Here is a 21,631-nt window from a genome sequence, read left to right as displayed (position 1 = left end):
TATTCACCATATAAGGCAACAGGCAGAAATATTTCATCATAATCTATTCCATGTCATTTCTTGTAACCTTTAGCAACGAATCTTGCCTTATATCTTAATTTCCACATCTCGTTTAGCTCTCTTCTTTGTCAAGTATACCCACTTGACTCCAATTAGCTTGTGATCCTTAGGAAGAGTTGCAAGCATATCATTTGTCACACTCCTAGGGTTGAGCTATGGTGTGAAAGGGAATTTGGGAAGATTAATAGAAGAATTTAGAGGGAGATATCAGATGGAAGGAAAAGAAATAGCAAGAAGATAAGGGAGGTTTGAGAGGGAGGGAGAGAAGATAATACAGAGAGAGAGACACCAGAATATCAATTCATTACTCCATATATTCCATCCTATAGCTATGGCTTAATATATAGCCTCTAGCCATGTCAAACACCCATGTGCATTGTACCCCAAATCCTAACTGCCTCTGGCTATAAGACAAATAGTCTTAACTGCCTCTAGCTAATAGACAGATAGCCCTAATAGAAAATAAAAAATAAAAACCAAAATTACAATAGCTACCATTAGCATATAACAAATTTCCCCCCCTTGAAATGTTTCTTGTTCCCAAGAAACTTATTACCATTGAGCCATTGTAATTCATCCAATCCCAACTTTCTCTATTTTTTTTTTATTCTTCTTTCTTTCTTTCTCCTTTTAGACTTTTTCCTCTTTTGTTTTTTGTCCCTGTTCTCTTCCTCTTCCTCTTCCTCTTCCTCTGCTAGGACCAACACCAAAGACTAGTCCGCTTCAGTTGAAATGACAGCAAGACTGTCATATTGCTCGAGATCAAACATATTCATAACAGTAGTGAGGTATTTTCCTGCTAGAATTGTCGTCATCATCTTGATACCTGGTTTAACCAAAGTTATGGACTCCTCAGCCCTCTCCAAAGCCAAGAGCAAAGGAGCAGCATGTCTAGACCCTCCATTCCCAGGACAAGGCTTCTCAAGGTTCTATTCCAAAATATTAGTTGGTTCTGCAAATATTGAACTAGGCACCCGAGCTACTGTAATGACCTTTGCTTCCTCTATCAATCCATCGAATACTTCCTCATTTTTCTCTTGTACCCTCTCAATAGGCACATCTTGATCTATTAGCTCTTCTTCTAGTTTAATGACAACTGTGATCGAATTCATTTCAACAAATTTCTTTCCCAGTGGAGCCTCAATAATGTCTTCGATAGCTTCCATTCCTTCTTTGTCATCCTGGATTGTCTACTCCAATTCAAGTCTTTCCTCAACTGTAGTAGAAAATTTCCAAACAAACAAATTGCCTTTCAAAACTTTTCTTTTTAAGGACTTAGAATGTTTCTTGGAAAAACATTCAGCTGGAATACTAACTTGGAATTTCTGTGAAAACAAAATCAGTAAGTCATCCAACATGTGTTTGAGGTCTACAAGTTGATTGCTTGCTTCCTTGATTTCTTTTCTTGTCGCAGCACATTCTTCCGTGATTCCTTTTTTGATTGCAACCCATTTTTCTCGATAGTGACTCGCCTCCACTTGAATCTATCCTAAGCCTAAAGGTTGCATGCAGATCACCTAACCCAGCCAAGGACCGGTCGAAAATTATCTATCGAGAAGTGTCGGGAAGCAACAACCGAGAACCGTCGGAAACTAATAGTCGAGGAGCATCAGAAATCATCGCCGAAATTTGTTGAGATATTCTTCGCAACTCACCACCGAAGTTTGCTAGAATTAGCTAGCTCGTCGTCGACTTAATCGCTTGGGTTTGCATTGGCCGAGGGTCGCCTGGCTCTGAACAGCTTCGATCAGATTTGCTGCTTGTCGTTGCTCTAGGAATTCATCGCATTGAAAAGTATCAGCGTCTCGAGAGTTCAATTGGTGCTCGTTGCAACTCCCAATGAATCACCTATTCTCAGTTACTACTTCAAGTCAAACTTCATTCAGGAGCAAAAGAAGTCATCGCTGTGATTCAACAACCACCCCCAAACCTGCTTCCAATTCGCACCTTTTCTAGTCGAATTTGGCGACTTCGTCTCACCCAATCACCGTGCTTTTGAGGCAACTCGCTTCACCAACACAGGTCGAAATTGCCTTCCAATGAAAACCATAGCGCACACAGTGCCTTTCGATCAAAGCGACAACACCCCACAGAGCTCTAGTCGGAATCGCCTTCCACTCTGGTCTCATGAACCTCCTGTCTGTTCGCATCGCCAACTTCGACTAATCTCCCGCACCAATCATCCGCTCCAGTTACGAACCTCATGTCCGTCCACATCGCCAAGTGTGCTCGCCTATCAACCCACTCCAATCGCACCAACCTTACTCGCCTAAACCTACTACACCAAAAACATTGCACCACTTCAAGAACCCACTTGCGCCTTGCAGTTACCTCCATTTCACATCTCAAAAATTTTGGTTTGAGAATCGCTTGGTCATTCAGACTCTGCTACTAGAATACCCAATTGGACATCATCAGAATTACAACCGGAATAGTCTAAATCACGGCCAAGAATTGACCAACTCTGATACCAATTGTCACATTCCTAGTGTTGAGCTATGGTGTGAAAGGGAATTTGGGAAGATTAATAGAAGAATTTAAAGGGAGATATTAGATGGAAGGAAGAGAAACAGCAAGAAGATGAGAGAGATTCGAGATAGTGGGAGAGAGAAGATAACACACAGAGAGAGAAACCAGAATATCAATTCATTACTCCATATATTCCATCCTACAACTGTGGCTTAATATATAGCCTCCAGCCACGCCAAGCACCCATGTGCATTGTACCCTAAATCCTAACTACCTCTAACTACAAGACAAATAGCCCTAACAGAAAATAGAAAATTAAAACCAAAATTATAATACCAAAATTACAATAGCTACCCTTGGCATGTGACATCATTCTTCTTAACCTCTTTGAGTTCTTCATCCATTGCTTTCTTCCACTTCTCATCTTGAATAGCTTCTACAAAATCTATAGATTCACAAACAGCAAAGAGACAAACAATAGTAAGTTATCAACCTCTTGATATATACCATAGAGTTTCCTTAAATGTAGTGGCCATTTGATTGAATTTCCACTTTGCAACGTTGTTGGACTCTCATGAATAGGAGCAATTGGTGATGATGGTAGAGTCATAACCTCTTGGCTTTCTTGTTCACCTTGTTCCTCCTTTTCCTCATAGAAAAGAAGGAACTCATACCTTTCTTCTTAAAGTCTCTCCCATGTCCAAGAAGTTTCTTCATCAATTATGAGATCTCAGCTAATGACAATCTTTTTGTTAATTGGATTGTAAAGCTTCTAGCCTTTAGATCCAAGTAATAGACTAAAAGAACATACTTCTTAAATTTGTCATTCAACTTAGAACATCTTCTGTCTAGAGCATGTGTATAGATTATGCTTCCAAACACCTTCAAGTGAGGTTACTTGGTTGTCCTCTACTCCATGCTTCAAAAGGGGTCTTTTGTGCTAGCACTTTGTTAAACAATGTTTAACAAATACATTACAGAATCAACTCCTTCAGCCTGGAATTCTTAAGGATTTTTTCTTGGTTTTCAACATGCTTTGAGCCATCTTCAAAATGGTTCTATTCTCTCTCTATGACACCATTTCATTGAGAACCTTGCAACCACTAAGGGTGGGCACGGTCTGATTTGAGGCGGTTTGCATAGTAACCCAACCCAAACTAAAATGTAAATGGTTTGTAAATTTTTAAACTAAACCAGACTGTTTTAAGATATAAACCAAACTAAAAAATAACAGTTTGGTGCGGTTTAAAACAGTTTAATTTAGTGTAGAGGATGCCATTCATCATTGAAACAAGCCAAAAACAATCAAAAGGCTTGATTGATTTGTATAGAAACGTATGAGAAATTTATACATAATACACCCTATCTTTTCTCCTATAAATTAGGAGAGAATTTAGGTTCTTTATCCCCTGAAAACTAGGGGACCTATCTCCTAACTTTTAGGAGTAGATTTAACTTTAACTTTTAAACACTTAGAATTACCCATCTGTTTTCTATAACACACACCTTCTTCCTTTATCTTCGGCCACGTTTCTTCCTTTCTAACTTCGAATCATCCAACACGCCCCCTCAAGCTGGAGAATAGATACAAGTCATTCCTAGCTTGCCAACCAATGATTCAAACCCCGGTCTGGGGGTAGCTTTCGTGAACACATTAGCAACATGATTTGTGGTACAAGTATAGGATAAGCTGATCCTTCCTTCCTCGATCTCCTTTTTTATAAAACTTCTATCTATTCTCACATGTTTCGTCCGATCATGTTGAACCGGATTCTTCACAATGCTGATAGTTAATTTGCTATCACTATATACCTTTGTTGGTTGAGATAAATGTATCATCAAATCTTCCATTATCCTCTCTAGCCATATCACCTCACACATTCCTTGAGCTATGGCTCAGAATTTAGCTTCAACACTGATGCGAGGAACCACTGATTGCTTCATACTCCTCCATGTAACCACATTTCCCCACAACTTGGTGCAATAACCAGATGTTGACTTGTTGTCCTCACGTGGTCCAGCCCAATCTATTTCCACAAACCCTTCAATTCCCCTTTCATTAGTTTTCTAGAACATTAGACCTCGATCAAGTGTTCCTTTCAAATATCTTAGAACATGAAACACAGCATTCATATGTTTTTTAGTAGGAGAATGCATATACCGACTAACCACACTTACAGCACAGGCAATGTCTGGCTTAGTAAGTGACAAATAAATCAATCTTCCAATCAGCCTTTGGTACCTCTCTTTTTCTACAGGAGCATTACCTTCATTTTCTCCCGAATTCTAGCCTTTCTCTTGGGGAATACTTGTTGGTCTGCATGCCAACATCCTTGTATCTTTCAATAGATCGAGTGTGTACTTCCTTTGTGAAATGAATAGGCCTTTTCTGCTTCAAGCCACCTCCATTCCTAGAAAATATTTCATGTTTCGTAATTCTTTAACCTCAAACTCAGCCCTCAATTGTTTCTTCAAGTTGTCAATTTGCTACATATCATCCCCTGTTACAATAATATCATCAATATAGACAATTAGAATAACTCTTTTTCCATTTTCAGTGGGTTTTATAAACAATGTATGGTCAGCTTGTCCTTGTTTATACCCTAATCGGCTTAGAGTCATGTTGAATTTTGTGAACCATGCCCTTGGAAGCTGCTTTAAGCCATATAAGGACCTCTTGAGTTTGCACACACTGCCACTATCAGCTTTCTGTCCAAATCCTAGGGGGATCTTCATATAGATTTCCTCATTCAAATCGCCATTAAGAAAAGCATTTTTAATGTCGAATTGAAATAGAGACCACTTTTAATTAACAGCAAGAGATAATAACACTAATATAATTCAGCTTAGCAATAGGAGCAAAAGTCTCCTCATAATCAATCCCATGGGTTTGAGTAAACCCTTGGGCTACCAATCTTGCTTTATACCTCTCAACGCTACCATCAGCATTATATTTGACTATAAAGAACCACTTACATCCTACCACCTTCTTGTTTGGGGACAGTTTCAAAACATCCCATGTATTATTCCCTACTAGGGCATTCATTTCCTCCAAAACCACAGCCTTCCACTTAGGATTACTCATAGCACTTTGAATATCCCTTGGAATTTCGATGTTGTTAATATTTGCAACAAATCCTCTGAATTGAGGAGATAGTTGTGCATAAGTCAAATGGTTAGCAATAGGGTACTGGACACATGATCTTACCCCTTTTCTTAGAGCAATAGGAATGGCCTAGTCCATATCATCTTTCCTGGCAATACTGTTATCAGTCCTATCTTCCCTGGTAGCAGTGGTATCATTTGATGGGCCAACCTCCGGAATAGATGGCTGACTTTGCTGAGATTCCGAAGGGCCTTTGGGATGTCTGGAATAAACAAAGAAAGGGTTTTTTGGCTCTGAATGTGGAGGACAGTGGAGAACAGACACTACTATTTTAGGTATTTCAAGTTTAGAGGTAATAGGAGTATTAGAAAGAGAAGGAATAGGAAGAATAGGATCCGCCAGTGTGTTCTCAGGTGTAGAAGATGAAGATGCTCTCCCTTGAGAACATGCTGGCGGTGGAGGATCAAAGTGAGGAAAGGAAAGGATAGGATCCAAGTTGGGGTTAATAGACACCTCTTTGAGAACTACCGGATTGATAAAATGGTAGGTCCTCATAAAAGGTAACATTAGTAGAGACAAAAATTCCTACGTATAGGGCAATAGCATTTGTACCCCTTTTGAGAAAGTGAATACCCAATAAAGATGCATTTTTGGGCCTTGGGGATCTAACTTTATCCGTGATAAGCTGTTGTTGTGAACATATGTAGTACGCTCAAAGACTTTAGGGTCAAGAGAATAGAGTTAGAGAGCATGGGGGTATATAACACAGAATGCTGAGAGGAGTTTGGAATTTTAAGGTTTTAGAGAGAAGATGATTGATTAAATAGGCAGCTGTGAGAACAGCCTCCCCTAATAGAAATGATGAACATTAGAAGTAAATATCATAGCTCGTGCCACTTCTAGGCGATGTCTATTTTTTCTTTCAGCCACCTCATTTTGTTGGGATGTGTAAGGACATGAACTTTGATGAACTATTCCATGTTCAACCAAATAGTTAGTGAAATCATTAGAAAAATACTCTCGGCCATTATCGATCTAAAAGATGTGAATAGAAGTTTGAAACATATTCAAAATGAATCAATGGAATCTTTTGAAAATGTTGCTAGCTTCTGATTTTTCCTTCATTAGATAGACCCAATAGGCTTTAGAGTGGTTATCGATAAATGTTATGAACCATCTAGAGCCGGTGATATTAGGGTGTTTAAAAGGACCCCAAATATCACTATGTATCAAATGGAAGGGTTTTGAAGGTTTATAAGATTGAATAGGATGATTAGATCTAGGCTATTTAGCAAGAGTGCATGGTTCACACAAAAAACTATGCTCTTTATTGATAAAAATTTCAGGATACAAAGATTTTAAGATAAGGAAAACTATGATGTCCTAAAGGTTTATTCCATAACAAGACTTGGTATTGGAAGTTACATTTAGAACTACCTTATTTGTAGGAGAGTTGGGAGGATCCCCTTCCAAATAATAAGACCTCCCATTGCCTTAGCACTACTAATCATCCTCCCCGAGACTTGATCCTGAAACAAATAATGGGATGGAGAGAAAATTACATTGCAATTCATATCCTTAATTACCCTACTAACTAATAAAAGATTGCATTTTAACCCTAGCACATGTGGGACAGATTTTAGCCTCAGTGGTGGTACACACACCGTTTCAAAACCCAAAGCAGGGGATGTTATACCATCGACCATAGAGATGTTAATGGGTAATTTACAAGATGTATAGTTAGTCATTAGGATTTCAGAACTTGTCATATGGTCAAATGCACCCATGTCTACAACCCACACATTCTTAGGAAGCCTTTTTGAAATTGAGGAGTGGAATAGAGTGTTACCTTATAATGCTACAGATCTTGTGGGTTGAGTAGCAATACCTTGATTGAGTAGCCTATACAAGGCCTGAATTTGTTTCTCAGAAAGATTTAGATTGGTACTAGTTTTAGGTTCTGTAGAAATTTCAGCAACATATGTTGATCTTGGTATTTCCTTTCTGATTCTTGGCTTCCAATTAACTAGTTTTCCATGGATCTTCCAACATGTCTCCTTCGTGTGGTATGATTTCTTACAATGATTGCACCACAATTTTTCCTTTCCCTTATTTCTTGGAAAGATCTCCCCCTATCTAGCAATGGCTAGTGCTGATTTTTTATGGTTTATAATAAGATCAATTTGTTCCTGACTTCTGCAAAAACTTCTGTAAGGGCTGATAAGAGTTTTGAACCCAAAATCCTTCCCCTGACCTCATCCAAATCAGTGTTAAGCCCATATAAGAAATCAAAAATCCGATCCTATTCTACCATCTTATTGTACTATGACTATCTGTAGGAAATTCCCAACTAATAGTATGAAATAGGTCCATTTCATGCCACAACTCTACCAAAACATTAAAATATTCAAGAACACTTAGATTACCTTGTTTGGTAGATCTTATGGCTAACCTGATTTCAAAGCATTAGGATGAATTTTCCAAGTCCAAATACATCTCCTAAACTGAATCCCAAATCTCCTTTGTTGTTTTGTAGAAGAGATAAGTCCTACTAATTCTAGGCTCCATAGAGTTTATCAACCATGTCATAATGGTTGAATTCTCTGCCTCCCATACACCATAGATAGCTGCAGTAGTTGGTGGAGTAGGGATAGACCCTATTAAATATCTTGCCTTACCCTTCCCTTTAATCACCAACATCACCGATTGGAACCACTCTCTGAAATTACTCCCATTTAACTTATGTTGAGTAATTTGTAGAGAGTGATTATCAATGGGGACTATGGGAAAATTTTGCTGAGAAGAAGAAGGAGGGAGAGTGCTCGGAGAGCTGGTAGCTGAAGTTTTTGTTAGGGTAGGATTAGGTTGGGCGTCAGCCATGGGTGAAACAAACAAAGGTTGAAGAACGAACAAAGGCTGGTTATAATCGTAAGGATGGCTCTGATACCATGAAACAAGCCAAAAACAATCAAAAGGCTTGATTAATTTGTATAGAAACGTATGAGAAATTTATATATAATACACCCTAACTTTTCTCCTATAAATTAGGAGAGACTTTAGGTTCTTTATCCCCTGAAAACTAGGGGACCTATCTCCTAACTTTTAGGAGTAAATACTTAGAATTATCCATCTATTTTCTACAACACACACCTACTTCCTTTGTCTTCGGCCACGTTTCTTCCTTTCTAACTTCAAATCATCCAACAATCAAAAATCATAATATTAAACAAATTGAAATTTCTTCAAAGAGTTCATAATATGTAAAACAGAAATATAATGTCTATTATAAAATAAAATAAAAACTGGTAGTATATTCCCAATATATATTAATTATATAAATGGTTTGGTCCAATTTTAAATGGTTTAACCAAACTGCCAAACCATTTTTGCTAAATATTTCAAACCAAACCAAACCATTTTAACATATAAACCAAACCAAACTATTAATTTGGTTTGATCCAATTTCCCCCCGGCAACCATTACAAGACGGCAAGTCAGCAAATTCCATTTACACCAGAAAAGTTTTGAAATTCCTTTGATATAAATTCGCCTCCTCTATAGGGCCTCAAGGTCTTAATTTGATAACCACTTTTCTTTGTCAAACAAATGCTTTTAACTTTTGACAATAGTGAAATACTTCAAACTTCTCTTTAAGAAAATAGACCCATGTCTTTCTAACATAATTAACCACCAAAAAGGAGGAAATAGCTATTCTTACCCAAAGATGAAGGGCAATTTGAGCCACAAACATCCAGATACACAAGCTCAAGTGGTGTTGTTCTTGTTAAAGACTCCTTTGGAAAACTCCTCCGTAATTGCTTGCCGAGGATGCACCCTTCAAACACTTGGCCAAGTTGGTCGATTTAAGGTAGACCTCTCACCATGCCTTTGTTAGCCATCATCTTTAGTCCTCCAAAATTTCCATGCCCAAATCTTAAGTGCCTCAACAAGAAGGGATTTTTGTAACAAGCAACCAAACACTTAGCAACATCATTTTGTATGTTTAGTAAAAATATATTATTCTCTATCATTAGCACCCTAGCAAGTAAATTGATGATTTCATGTACACATTGGAAACAAAATAATGATTTCGATCCTTTAAACGAACAAAGATATTACCTTTCTTTTCTATTCAAGGTTCGGTTGATCTCCAGAAGCGACATGGTAACTTACCCTTTCACTTAACTCCGCAAACATGTCTTTGTTCCCACACATTATGGTTGTTAGTTCCAATATCAAGGTACCACGTGGACTTCCCTTTCTTTCTCTCCTTTCTATAGGGCTAATAGTATGGTGGATTTCACCATGTTATCACTTTCTTTAGCTAAATTACCCTTCTTATCAACTTTATTAGTACCATTTTTACATTCCCATTAATAATGGCTAAATTTGTAACATGAATAACATTCAACCTGAGACTTATCATACATTCTTTGTGAGGGCCTTTTATTTCCTTTATCAAGTCCCTTCATTGTAGAGACATGCCTATATTGTTAGACCTGTTTCAGCCACCTCTTCCATTGCCATGTCTGGATAATTGTCCGCAATATCAGTCTCTTTGACTTCTTTCAGCCTTATCTTCCTTCAAGGACAGTTTTAACTGCAAAGCTTGTCCTAATGACTACTTTTTTCTTCTATTCATTTTCTCCTTGTGTGCTTCCCAAGAACCAACAAGTTCTTCTAATGCCATGTTCTCTAAATCATTGGACTCTTTAATTGCCACCACCACATGATCAAACTTCTCGTTTAATGGACATACAATGCTCTCAAGAACCCTTGTGTCATTTACTGTCTCCTCACCAAGGGTCTTCAATTGATTCACTATGGTCAAAACTCTTGTAACATGATGTCACCCCCTTTCAAATTCACCCATTTGCACAAGCTCAAACTCACCCCTTAGGCTTTGAAGGTGCACCTTCTTAGCTTTGTCATTTCTTTGTAAGTTGTTTGGAGAGGCTGCCACACTTGCATGGCCATGGTTGCACTAGAAATCTTCTCAAATGCATTATCATCTATCACTTAATGGGTAAGTGCCTTGCTTTTTAATCTTCTTCTTGGTGTTTTGTAAGACATCCCTCAAGGATTGGATTATTGCACTAGCATCTTGAGTAGGAACATAACTATTGTTTACAATATCCCAAGCATTATGGGCACCAAGGATTGCCTTCATCCTAAGACACCAAGCATCAAACCTTTGTCATGTATCACCTAAATAATTGAAGTGTAATTTGGGGAATTAGGAGGGAAAAGGGTAACAAACACACACATGCTTGATGCAAGTGGCGTTAATCAGTTAGGCTGCCCTGTTTTTTCTTTTGGCGAGAGATTTCCCATTTGATTGTGGGGTGATCAATATAAATAAGACTGATCTCACCTAATGAAAGGCATGAATGAAAACTACTTCCAATTTGGAATTATCTCCCTCCAAATTCTCTCTCTCTCTCTCTCTATTCTCTACTCTAATTCTTAGAATTCTCAAGAAATTCTTAAGAGTTCCAGCTTCAAATCATTAAGCTCTGATAATTTGGTATTAGAGCTAGTCCTGGCCAATTCTGATCACGGTGAATTCAGGCAGATGGCGAAGGGTACATAGATGAAGAACATGGAAATGCAAGTGCAGCAATTTGGTTCTACGGTGTCAGATCTATAGGCGAGAGTGGATCGATTGGAGCTCAGATCCAATCGCATCCATGAAGCAATTATCTCCATTGATCGCAAGCTAGATGGAGCGGTCAATCAGATCTGAGAGGAGGTTACTCACATACGTGAAGAAGTGGGAGTGTTGATCAGGGAGCAGTTGCAAGGGTTTATGGTAACATTTGCTCGACAACGTTCAGTAAGTTTATCCCCTGATTTTCCTCCTAGAGAAAGGGTGGATCCGATTCTCCCCAGAAAAGGGATGAGTCAAAGGAGGCCGAGAACCTCTGAAATTGGAGAGGAGCCGGTGGAAACAAGAGAAAATGCATTAGGAAGAAGGCAGGGGGTAATTGGGGGCCAAGGCCACCCGAGGATTCCTATGCCGAAATTAGATATCCCCATATTTGATGGTAACACCCCTAGATGATGGATTAGGAGGTGTGAAAGAGCCTTTGAGTGATATGGGGTTTCCAAGCAGCAGAGGGTGGCTCTAGCTGCAACTTACCTCAATGATGCAGGGGATGATTGGGGCCCACGATGGGCCAAGGTGAAGGAGGAATGTCAATAGGCTGAGTTTGTGGAAGAGTTATGTGAGAGGTTCAGAGAAAGAGGAATGACTAATGTGGTGGAAGAGTTTAACAAGATCCGACAAGGGGATCAATGGCAGATTACCAGCAAAGGTTTGAGGAGTTAAAACGCACTGATGCTCAATCATAATCCTTATCTCATTAAGGCATATTTTTTCTCTAGTTTTATAAGCAGATTTAATGAGGAATTAAGGCCCATGGTGAAGGTCCTACAACCCAAGACGAAGCATGCCACCGATAGTGCAAGGTTCAATGAGTTGATAGTGGAAGCACTTAGGAAGAAGCAAAGGTTGATAAACAGGGGAGGAACACATAATGTGTTGACCCCCGTGGGGAAGAATCAAGGAGGAGAGAGGCCTTCAAAGGAGTGCAGAGGATGAGGAGTTTACCTCTCCAAACTCCCAAAACACAAGGGGAAAGATTGATAAGAGCAGAGAAGGCAGGCTACTCTCTACTTCAAATGTGGGGATAGGTATTTAACTAAGTAGGCACCAGTGTAAGAAGCAATTGCTTCTATTGGAAGGAGAGGAGGAACATGTAAAAGAGGAAGAAATGTTTGAGGCGCCAGGAGAAGGAGAAGAAGACAATGGAGAGATTTCTTTACATGCCTTGAGAGGGTTGGCCAATAATAAAATCTTTGAGGTGGAGGGGAAGGTGGGAGAATGTAAGTTGATGATCCTCATAAACAATAAGAGCACCCACAGTTTTTTAGATGAAGGGACTACTCAGAGATTGTGTGAGGTTGAAGTGTTCCCTAATCAACACACAACCTCTCACTGTTACTGTGGCAAATGGAAGCAAGGTGGTGAGTAGATCGGCCTGTGCAGGCTTCTGTTGGGAAATGCAGGGAGAAAACTTCGAAACAAATCTCAGGCTGCTTAATTTGGGGGGATGTGATGTGATTTTGGGCATGGATTGGATGAAGCATGTGAATCCCATATGCTTTGATTTCAATAGAATGGAAGTGACATTTGAGAAAGAAGGGGGAGGATGACATTGGTGGGCAACAAGGAAGTGGGAGTGTGTAAGATGATTACGGGAAAAAGGTTGCAAAGGATCCTCAAATGAAAGGTGAACAAGGTGGCCCAGCTCTTTTCTATCCAAGCGTTGGAAGAAGAAAAGGAGGAGCAAGGAGCAAGGAGCGAGTTGATGTTGCTTGTCAACAGTCCACCCCAGCAAACATGGGAGGTAAACCAACTCGACCTACTCAATTTACTTTTGGTTGAATATGATGATCTCTTTAAAGAGCCTAAAACCTTACCTCCACCCCAATCCCATGACCACTCCATTAGCCTCAAGCCTAACTCTAGACCATTTAATGCCCGAGCCTATCGGTACCCCCCAGCACAGAAAACAGAAATAGAGAGGATGGTCAAGGAAATGCGACAACACTCTCTAATTCAACCCAACCACATCCCCTTTGTATCCCCTGTGCTATTAGTTAAAAAGGACGGACGGTTCATGGCGCTTCTATGTGGATTACCGACAATTAAATGCCATGATTGTCAAAGATAAACTTCTCATTCCCTTCATTGAGGATCTCCTAGATGAACTAAGGGATGCTACTATCTTTTCCAAACTTGATCTCAGAGCATGCTATCACTAGATTAGAATGAGCCCACAAAAAATCCTTAAGACTGCATTTTGAACCCACCAAGGCCATTACAAATTCTTAGTAATGCCTTTTGGCTTTACCAACACCCCAGCTACTTTCCAGTCCCTAATGAACTAGATATTTGAACTGCACCTAAGAAGCTTTATCCTTGTGTTCTTTGATGATGTATTGATGTATAGCCGCCCTTTTGACCAACACCTAACACACCTAGAGGCTACTTTTGAGATCCTTAGATTCAATCAATTGTATATTAAGAGGTCAAAGTGTTCATTTGCTCAAAGGCAGGTTGAGTACCTGGGGTATGTCATCTCTGGTGAAGGGGTCAACACTGACCCAAACAAGGTGGCAATCATGCAGGCGTGGCCAAGACCTACCACCCTCAAAGCCTTAAGGGGATTCCTAGGCTAGACAGGGTACTACAGGAGGTTTGTGAAAGGGTATGGAGTGATAAGTAAGCCACTGACACAATTATTGAAGAAGAAAGGGTTTCGATGGGGATCGAAAGCTAAGGTAGCCTTTGAGCAATTGAAGTAGGCCATGAGCGAGGCCCCGGTGTTGAGGCTACCAAACTTCAACAAGACTTTTGTGGTGGAGACTGACGCGTGTGACAATGGTGTGGGGGTTGTATTGATGCAGGAAGGTAGGCCCATAGCCTTCCTCAACCAAGCGTTGGCTCCAAGGCATGAGGGATTGAGCATTTATGAGAAGGAATTTGTGGCAATGTTAATGGCGGTAGAGAAGTGGAGACACCATCTCAAGGCAGGCTAATTTGTGATCAAGACTGACCAACAAAGTTTGAAATTCTTACTGCAATAGAAACTTCATGCGTAACTACAAAAGAAATGTGTGGCTAAGTTGATAGGTCATGACTACACTATACAGTATAAGAAGGGGAAGGACAAAGTTGTGGCAGATGCCCTGTCTCAGTGTTAGGAAAAGGGAGAAGCAGCAGCCATTACCACACTAATACCGAGGTGGTATCAAGAGGTGGATAGCAGCTATGACTCAGATGAGCAAATCAAAGGGATTTTGGAGCAGTTAGTGTTGGATCCTAACAGTAACAGCAAAAGGGGATACACAATACAGAATGGGGTGCCAAAGTATAAGGGGAGGATAGTGATTGGAGACTGCCCAAATGTTAAGGAGAAGATCCTACAAGCCCTACATGGGTCTCCCTTGGGAAGGCACTAGGGAATTCAAAATACATACCACAATGTGAGACAACTTTTCTTCTGGCCCAAGTTGAAGGAAACAGTAGTCAGATTTGTAATGGCTTGTGATACTTGCAAAAGGTGCAAGTATGAAACCGTGGCCACACCTGAGTTGTTACAACCCTTAGACATTCCAAGACAAGCTTGGGAGAGTGTATCTATGGATTTTATTGAATGGCTGCCCAGGTCAGAGGGAAGAGACTATATACTTGTGGTGGTCAATAGGTTCACGAAGTTTGCCCACTTCCTCGGCCTATCTCATCCTTACACCACCTAGGAGGTTGCTAGGGTGTTCCTTGATCAAGTCATTAAGCTACATGGAGTTCCTAGGACTATCATCTCAGACTGGGACAAGATATTCACCAATCTTTTTTGGCAGACACTATTGAAATCTATGGGGGCAAAGCTTAGTATGTCATCTGCTTACCACCTCCAAACGGATGGGCAGACCAAAAGGTCTAATCAATGCCTAGAGAATTACTTAAGGTGCCTGAGTTTCCAATAACCTAAGAGTTGGCATAAGTGGCTAACTTTAGCCCAATGGTGGTACAACTCTAGCCACCACAGCTCCATCTGGATGTCATCGTTTGAAGACCTATTTGGATATAAACCCCCTCTATTACCAATGACTCAGGAGTTCACTAATGTAGCAGCAGTAGATAACCACCACCAGCAAAGGCAAGAGGTTCCCCAGCAGCTTAAAAGAGATCTGGCTATGGCTCAAAACAGAATAAAGCAACAAGCTGATAAGGGAAGGAGTGAAAGGGAGTTTACAGTGGGAGAAGAAGTGTACCTAAAGCTCAAGCCATCACAGATTAAGGCAATAACAGATGAGCAAGTAACTAAGCTAAGCTCGAGATACTACGAACCCTTCCCCATCGTAGCTAGATTGGGTAAAGTGGCCTACAAGCTCCAACTGTCGAAGAATTCTCATATTCATCCGATGTTTCACGTGTCCCTACTAAAGAAGTATGTGGGAGATCAACCTGAAAGTCCCAGCTTGCCCATAGGTAATCAAAGGGAGGAGCAGGAAGCTATTATAGACCGAAGGGTTATCTACCAGCAAGGAGCCCCCATAATGCCGGTGTTGGTGAAATGGAACCATCTGCCCACAGATGACAACACTTGGGAGTATCTCCCAGATTTGCTCAAACAATTCCCTAGGGTAGCAAGTTTACTTTGTATTTCTTGAGGACAAGAAATTCCTCAAGGGGAGTGTAATTGTCATGTACCACCTAAATAATTGAAGTGTAATTTGGAGAATTAGGAGGAAAAAGGGTAACAAACATGCACATGCTTGATGCTAGTGGTGTTGATCAATTAGGCAACCCTGTTTGTTCTTTTGGCAGGAGATTTCCATTTTGATTGTGGGGAGATCAGTATAAATAAGACTAATCTCACCCAATGAAAGGCATGAATGAAAACTACTTCCAATTTGGAATTCTCTCCCTCCAATTCTCTTCTCTCTCTCTCTCTCTCTACTCTAATTCTTAGATTTCTCAAGAAATTCTTGAGAGTTCCACCTTCAGATCATTAAGCTCTGACACCTTTCTATGGTGATCTTAGGAACTATAGCATCTAATATCACTTGTTAGCAAGGTGGAGACAATATACTCACGATTTCTTGCAATAGAGGAAAGGAGAAGCCATGGAAATGTATGTCAATCTTAATGTTTGGCTTCAGATCAAATGATAGATTACAAGGATATTTATAAAACTGACTTACACTCCTAAATAAATGGGATGCATCCTCTCTTGTGCTCCTAGAAACTTGTAGAGACATGACCTTACGTTTTCCAAGATACGTGAATGCTATACCTGATGTGTACATACCTAGAAAAGGGAGAAGTCCCATCAATAACCCAAATATACTGGATAAGTCTTGCTCATCACAGTTCAGGTGATCCCAAATCTATGTCCATGACCTGATTCAATTATCTCTAGACCCATGCTTTTTATTCAGCCATTCAAACACATTTCCCATTCCAAGGATGATAGTTTTGTATTACACTGCAAGCTTTTCACTTTGGTCATGTAATTAAGTACCTAAATATACAAGCCTAACCCAAACCCAAAGCGAAACCTATACAAGCCTAACTCAAACCCAAACCCAAATTGAGTTTTACTAAAACCCCAAAACCTATTCCATATTAATATAACGTTTTCCATAGTATGGATATAGTGGGATCTCATTTTTGCTCTACTAAAGTTACAAGTCAGGTCGAAATCTATATAACCTAAGAGTCAATTTGTTGTTCTTACACTAATTTGAGGCACCTAGAGATATTAGCATGAAGGCCCTCATTTTTTATTTACCTGTAAAGTCCTCATATTTAATCGTTGATTCAGTGAGCTTTTATTTGTTTTTTTCAATTGAAAGGAGATCATCAATTAGTATATACCATGGGGAATAATTTTCAATTGGATATTTGATCTACTAACACAATTCTACAAACTACAAATACAAGCCTAAGAAGGGTTCAACAATCACAGCAGTCATAAAACTGCCTTCAGATTTTGGAATGGAGATGCTAATATTTAAAAATGAATGCTTCTATCATATAATATTTATAATAGACTCTAATTTAGGAAGTTTGAGGAAGAAATAAAAAAACTTATAACATGACAAAAAAAATGAAGTACCATCAACAAAGAACAAAAGAAAGAAAGAATAAAAACTCTTGCCTCTGTATTAAAAGGCCAACATATTCAAAATGACTTTCCCCCTAATATTTGGCAATGATAGCATCATTAACAGCATATTAGAGGAAACCTTAATAAGGAAAACAACTTTAGGATTGCCATAGTTGAAGAAGCTATATGAGCAAAAGTTAATATCATGTGCTAGGCCTTAGATCTTGTGTTCTTCTATTGCAAAATATTCCTACTTAGGAAAGCAATGTTGAAAGAGAGAATATGTTATCATCGGGTGCTCCTAAGTAGTTGAGTTGGGGCTTTGTTGAATTGCATAGAGCATGTGAATTCTTGCTGTCGTGCTTTATCTCACACTTTCTGCCTTCTGTTCCTTTGAATTCAATTTTTTAAGTTGTACCAATTATTACTGGAGAATGACTATAGAAATCGCTGGAGTTTATTTGATACTGGGGCTGTTCCAACTAGAATTCTATGGAGTAATGAGCCACAGTTTGTTGAAGATAAGCTAAAAAACAAACATACATCATTTTAGGGATGGGAAAGTTTCTTAATCTATAAGAACAGGAAACAAGATTCAATGAAAATTATTATTATTCGTTATTATCTTGGAGTATAGATCATCATGAACATCAAATTCTAATACAGAATTTTCCAAAATAGAAGGTAAAATATACAAAAATAAATACCAAAAAAAAAAAATTGAATCTAAGACAGATCATCTACATTCTAAGAAGTCTGAAAAAGAAAATTTTAACTTAAATCAAATTTATTTAGGACAAGAATACCAAAATTAACAAACCTTTTAATTTGAGACTCTAGACAATAGAATTTAGCTGAAATCCATCCTGAATGACAGCAATAGTCCTTTGTATTCATCATTGGGCCGTTTCTGATCTGTCAACCAAATCTAGCCCATTTCAAGCACAAATTGCAAGAAACACTTTACTTTAGGTCTCGATTTCTCATTTCAAAAAGGAGAGGATTCACGATGTATGCAAAGCACCTATAAAATTGTATTTAAGAAAAAGTTAAAATAAGTATATCAGGCATTTCCATATAGCAGATTACTAAAACAATTAACAAGGATAGTGATAAAAAAATTTGACATTTGTAAATGCCAGCAATGTTTTACAATGTTTCTTTTACAATTGTAAACACCAAAAGTTTGTTGTGGGCAGAAAAGTTTTCCAGCAACTTAAGAATTTACAGTGTGTTCACGGTAAAAGCATGACTCCCTCCTTCACAGCTCTTGTGAATGCCTGGAAATGTCTTCCCACAAAAAAATACAGAATTCCTAACTTCCTAATTTATTTTAAACAAAAATATACATCCTTCAAAAATCTAAATTTAAGAACCAAACTAAAATCCTCTTTCACATGTACTAAATATAAACATATAAGTACATAATCTAGAGGGTGAGCCTTAATAGTAACAATAAGATTGTTTTCCTAACCCTCGGAAAGTGGGGCCTTGTGTACTGGGGGCGCCTTTAGAAGTGCATAATCTCCAAAGAAAACATCATGATAGAAAATGCATGTCATAATTCCATTTGAGTACATCTAAAACCTTTCTTTTGGACAAATTTATAAAATATAATTGACTAGTTTGAATATTAGACATATCATTGATTTAAAACAAATAATTAAAAACATTTGACAGAGTTTCCAATTTTTATTTTTGGTTTTCACTGTTTTTGTTTCAGTTATAAAAATTTGACATGTTATTTGATAACTTCAGATTTTTGTTCTATTTTTCTTCTTCTCCCATCTCCTCTACAATGGCAATCATCACTATACTCCAGCTTATAGTCATCAATTTGGGATTTAAGATTTAGAATTTAGGGTGGCAACTTCTAAATGGGATTGTCAGGAGTTCAACAACAAAGGTTAATGATGGGGAGGGGAGGGGAAGAAAGGGAAAGAAAAGGAGAAGTGTAATAACACCTTTTTGTTGTTTCCAATTGTTCTAAAAGTCCTCAGGCTTTTTGAAAACTACAAGAAGTAATCAATCATTTGCTATTTTCATTTTCAAAATAATGAAAAAGAAAACAAAAAAAAAAAACTTACGATGAAAGCCCTGCCCCTAAGCATTAAAAAGACATGCCCCGCCTTCTTCCCTTTTCACTGCTGCTGAAATAAATAAAAGCTGACAGATTTAAAAAGTAATAAAATTATGGACATATGCAATGCAAATAAACATAATTAGGTGGCTTTGTCACGCAGATTTGTTAACATGCTTGATGATTGAACAATTATGAGAAATTGAGAGTAGCTGCCGTGTTGTTCATTCTAAGGAATTAGGGACAACATCTAGTTTTTGCAATATGAAACAAAATGCATACCTAAATGCATCCTTGAAGATTCCTTCTTATCTAAGAGCAGTAAAGGAAGAAAAGAAAATGAAAAAGAAAAGGAACTTGACAGTAATCTACTACAGAAATGGGACAAACCCAGGTAAACATGAGCGTGGAATTTGAATTTCTCTTGTTAACACGCCTAATGAACCAAAGGAAGAAATATGCATACAATCAAGCATAATTTGACCCGAAAAGTTAGTTTCCACTAATGTAATTGATACGGACCTAAATTTGACGTCACAAACATGCTGGCACATGGACAAAAGAGACACCTCAACACCCCCACGTCTCTTATGTGGAAGACCACACTCCCACATAAATCAAATGCCACATAGGCCAAACCCATATGCCGGCCATGAGGATAAAGTTAAGGCTGGTCAATGGATAAAGGACACTGACTCACAAATGGATAAGATCCCAAATCTTCCAAGATTATGACAATTACTTCAGAATAGTAGTAATGGTATCAATAATGCCAAATAAGGCAGAATATCAAGAATGACCTGCCATCCCAATCCCTAACATCACAAACTATCTATCTCAACCCCAGAATTCCATAGACACCAAGACGCTGTAAACATATAAAAGTGACAACCACTTGGCATAGGCACAATGGGAAATTTGCAGAGCAGGTTTTCGTGTTTGGACTACCACATTGGAATCTCTATCACTGTCCTTCCCTAAATTATGATACCCTATTCTAATAAGGAAATAATATATATGCTGAAGAAACATAAACCATAGGAAAATACAAAACTTAGTAGAAAAGGAAATGTCGTATTTGTTAACAGGAACACTAGTTGATCTATCAGGCTGAACGAAACTCAAACTCTGCTTTCGAATGGAAATGTTGTATTATAATTGCAAACAATATCGGGACACTCACCAGAGGACCGCAAAATAGCAGTATGCAACGAGGACAAGCACGATTTAAATACAACAAAACGAAATAAAAATCATTCATTTGAAATGTAACTCGTTGAATTAAAGAAGACAAAAGAAAAACGAAATAACGGAATCGACGGCTGTCAATGGCTTACAGGTAGGATCGCAGTTCTAGCGAACAGACATTTTGCCCAGATACGCCTCCGACGCCATCTTTGCACAAGAAAATGCCTGGTTCAAAGCCTAAATTTCATCAATATGCTTAAATTACTATCTCTGTGTAGAAGGAAAGTTTTCTGAGTACTACTCTACCTTCGTCTTCCGAGAGGTTAATCGCCAATAGGTTGATTTATTGCCGGAGAAACAGTGATGGATAAACGGCCAGGAGTATTGATCAACGACTGCCTGGCCGAAGAATTAACGCATATAGAGAGAGAGAGATCCCGACGAGTGCTCTTCCGGAAAACGGAGAGTGAGAGAGAGCCTGCGAACTGAAGAGGGTTTCGCGCGGGAGTGTGAAGATGAAAAGGGGCAAGTTCTTCCCCTGACATACTAAAAATGGGATCAACATTCTTTTAAGGTTATTGATTTTATATTATTCTATCCTTCATTATTTTTTTAAAATTTTCCAAATTCCTTCTATCCTTTCTCATAACTAGTTAAAAAAGAAAAATATTAAAATAAAAAAATTAATAGTGGTGATCAACAATGACAAACTTCATAGGCCGCCACTATTAATGACGTAAGCAACCATTTCGTTCAATAATAGATTTGAAATAATTAGTTACTTTATTCATTTAAGCAATTAATGGATGAAAATAAATCTAGATCCCTCCACTAGTGAGAGGGAGAGAGATATAAATACATACAAAGTGAAAGGATATAGATGAACCCATCACTGATGTTAAGGTTTCTTAAGAAGTGTTTATTTTAACTCTATCGACTAGATTTTTTATTATAGAATATGCAAATACATATAGACTTACAAATATATACTGTCACACAAATAATAAAGTAATAAGTAAAATATTATTCACACATATATTAATT

At 38.5% G+C, this 21,631-nt stretch overlaps 1 long non-coding RNA gene across 3 annotated transcripts in view; it reads right to left on the bottom strand.

The window, feature by feature from the left end:
• Positions 1 to 21,118, bottom strand: part of LOC127805970 (uncharacterized) — a 32,798-nt gene extending 11,680 nt beyond the window's left edge. Inside the window, exons 1-4 of one of the 3 annotated variants that reach the window (XR_008024253.1) lie at positions 20,894 to 21,118; positions 20,737 to 20,812; positions 18,140 to 18,343; positions 9,354 to 9,509 (exon numbers count right to left, since the gene is read on the bottom strand). This is a non-coding gene — a long non-coding RNA (uncharacterized LOC127805970). Of the gene's footprint in view, positions 1 to 9,164; positions 9,510 to 18,139; positions 18,344 to 20,736; positions 20,813 to 20,893 lie in introns of those variants that run through there. The other 2 variants (XR_008024252.1, XR_008024254.1) reach the window with 2 other exon arrangements.
• Positions 21,119 to 21,631: the final 513 nt, after the last annotated feature.

Source organism: Diospyros lotus, chromosome 7, assembly GCF_014633365.1.
Source record: "Diospyros lotus cultivar Yz01 chromosome 7, ASM1463336v1, whole genome shotgun sequence".
NCBI lineage: Eukaryota > Viridiplantae > Streptophyta > Magnoliopsida > Ericales > Ebenaceae > Diospyros > Diospyros lotus.
Note: the sequence above shows the minus strand (reverse complement) of the source record. Positions and strands in the feature narration are given on the sequence as shown.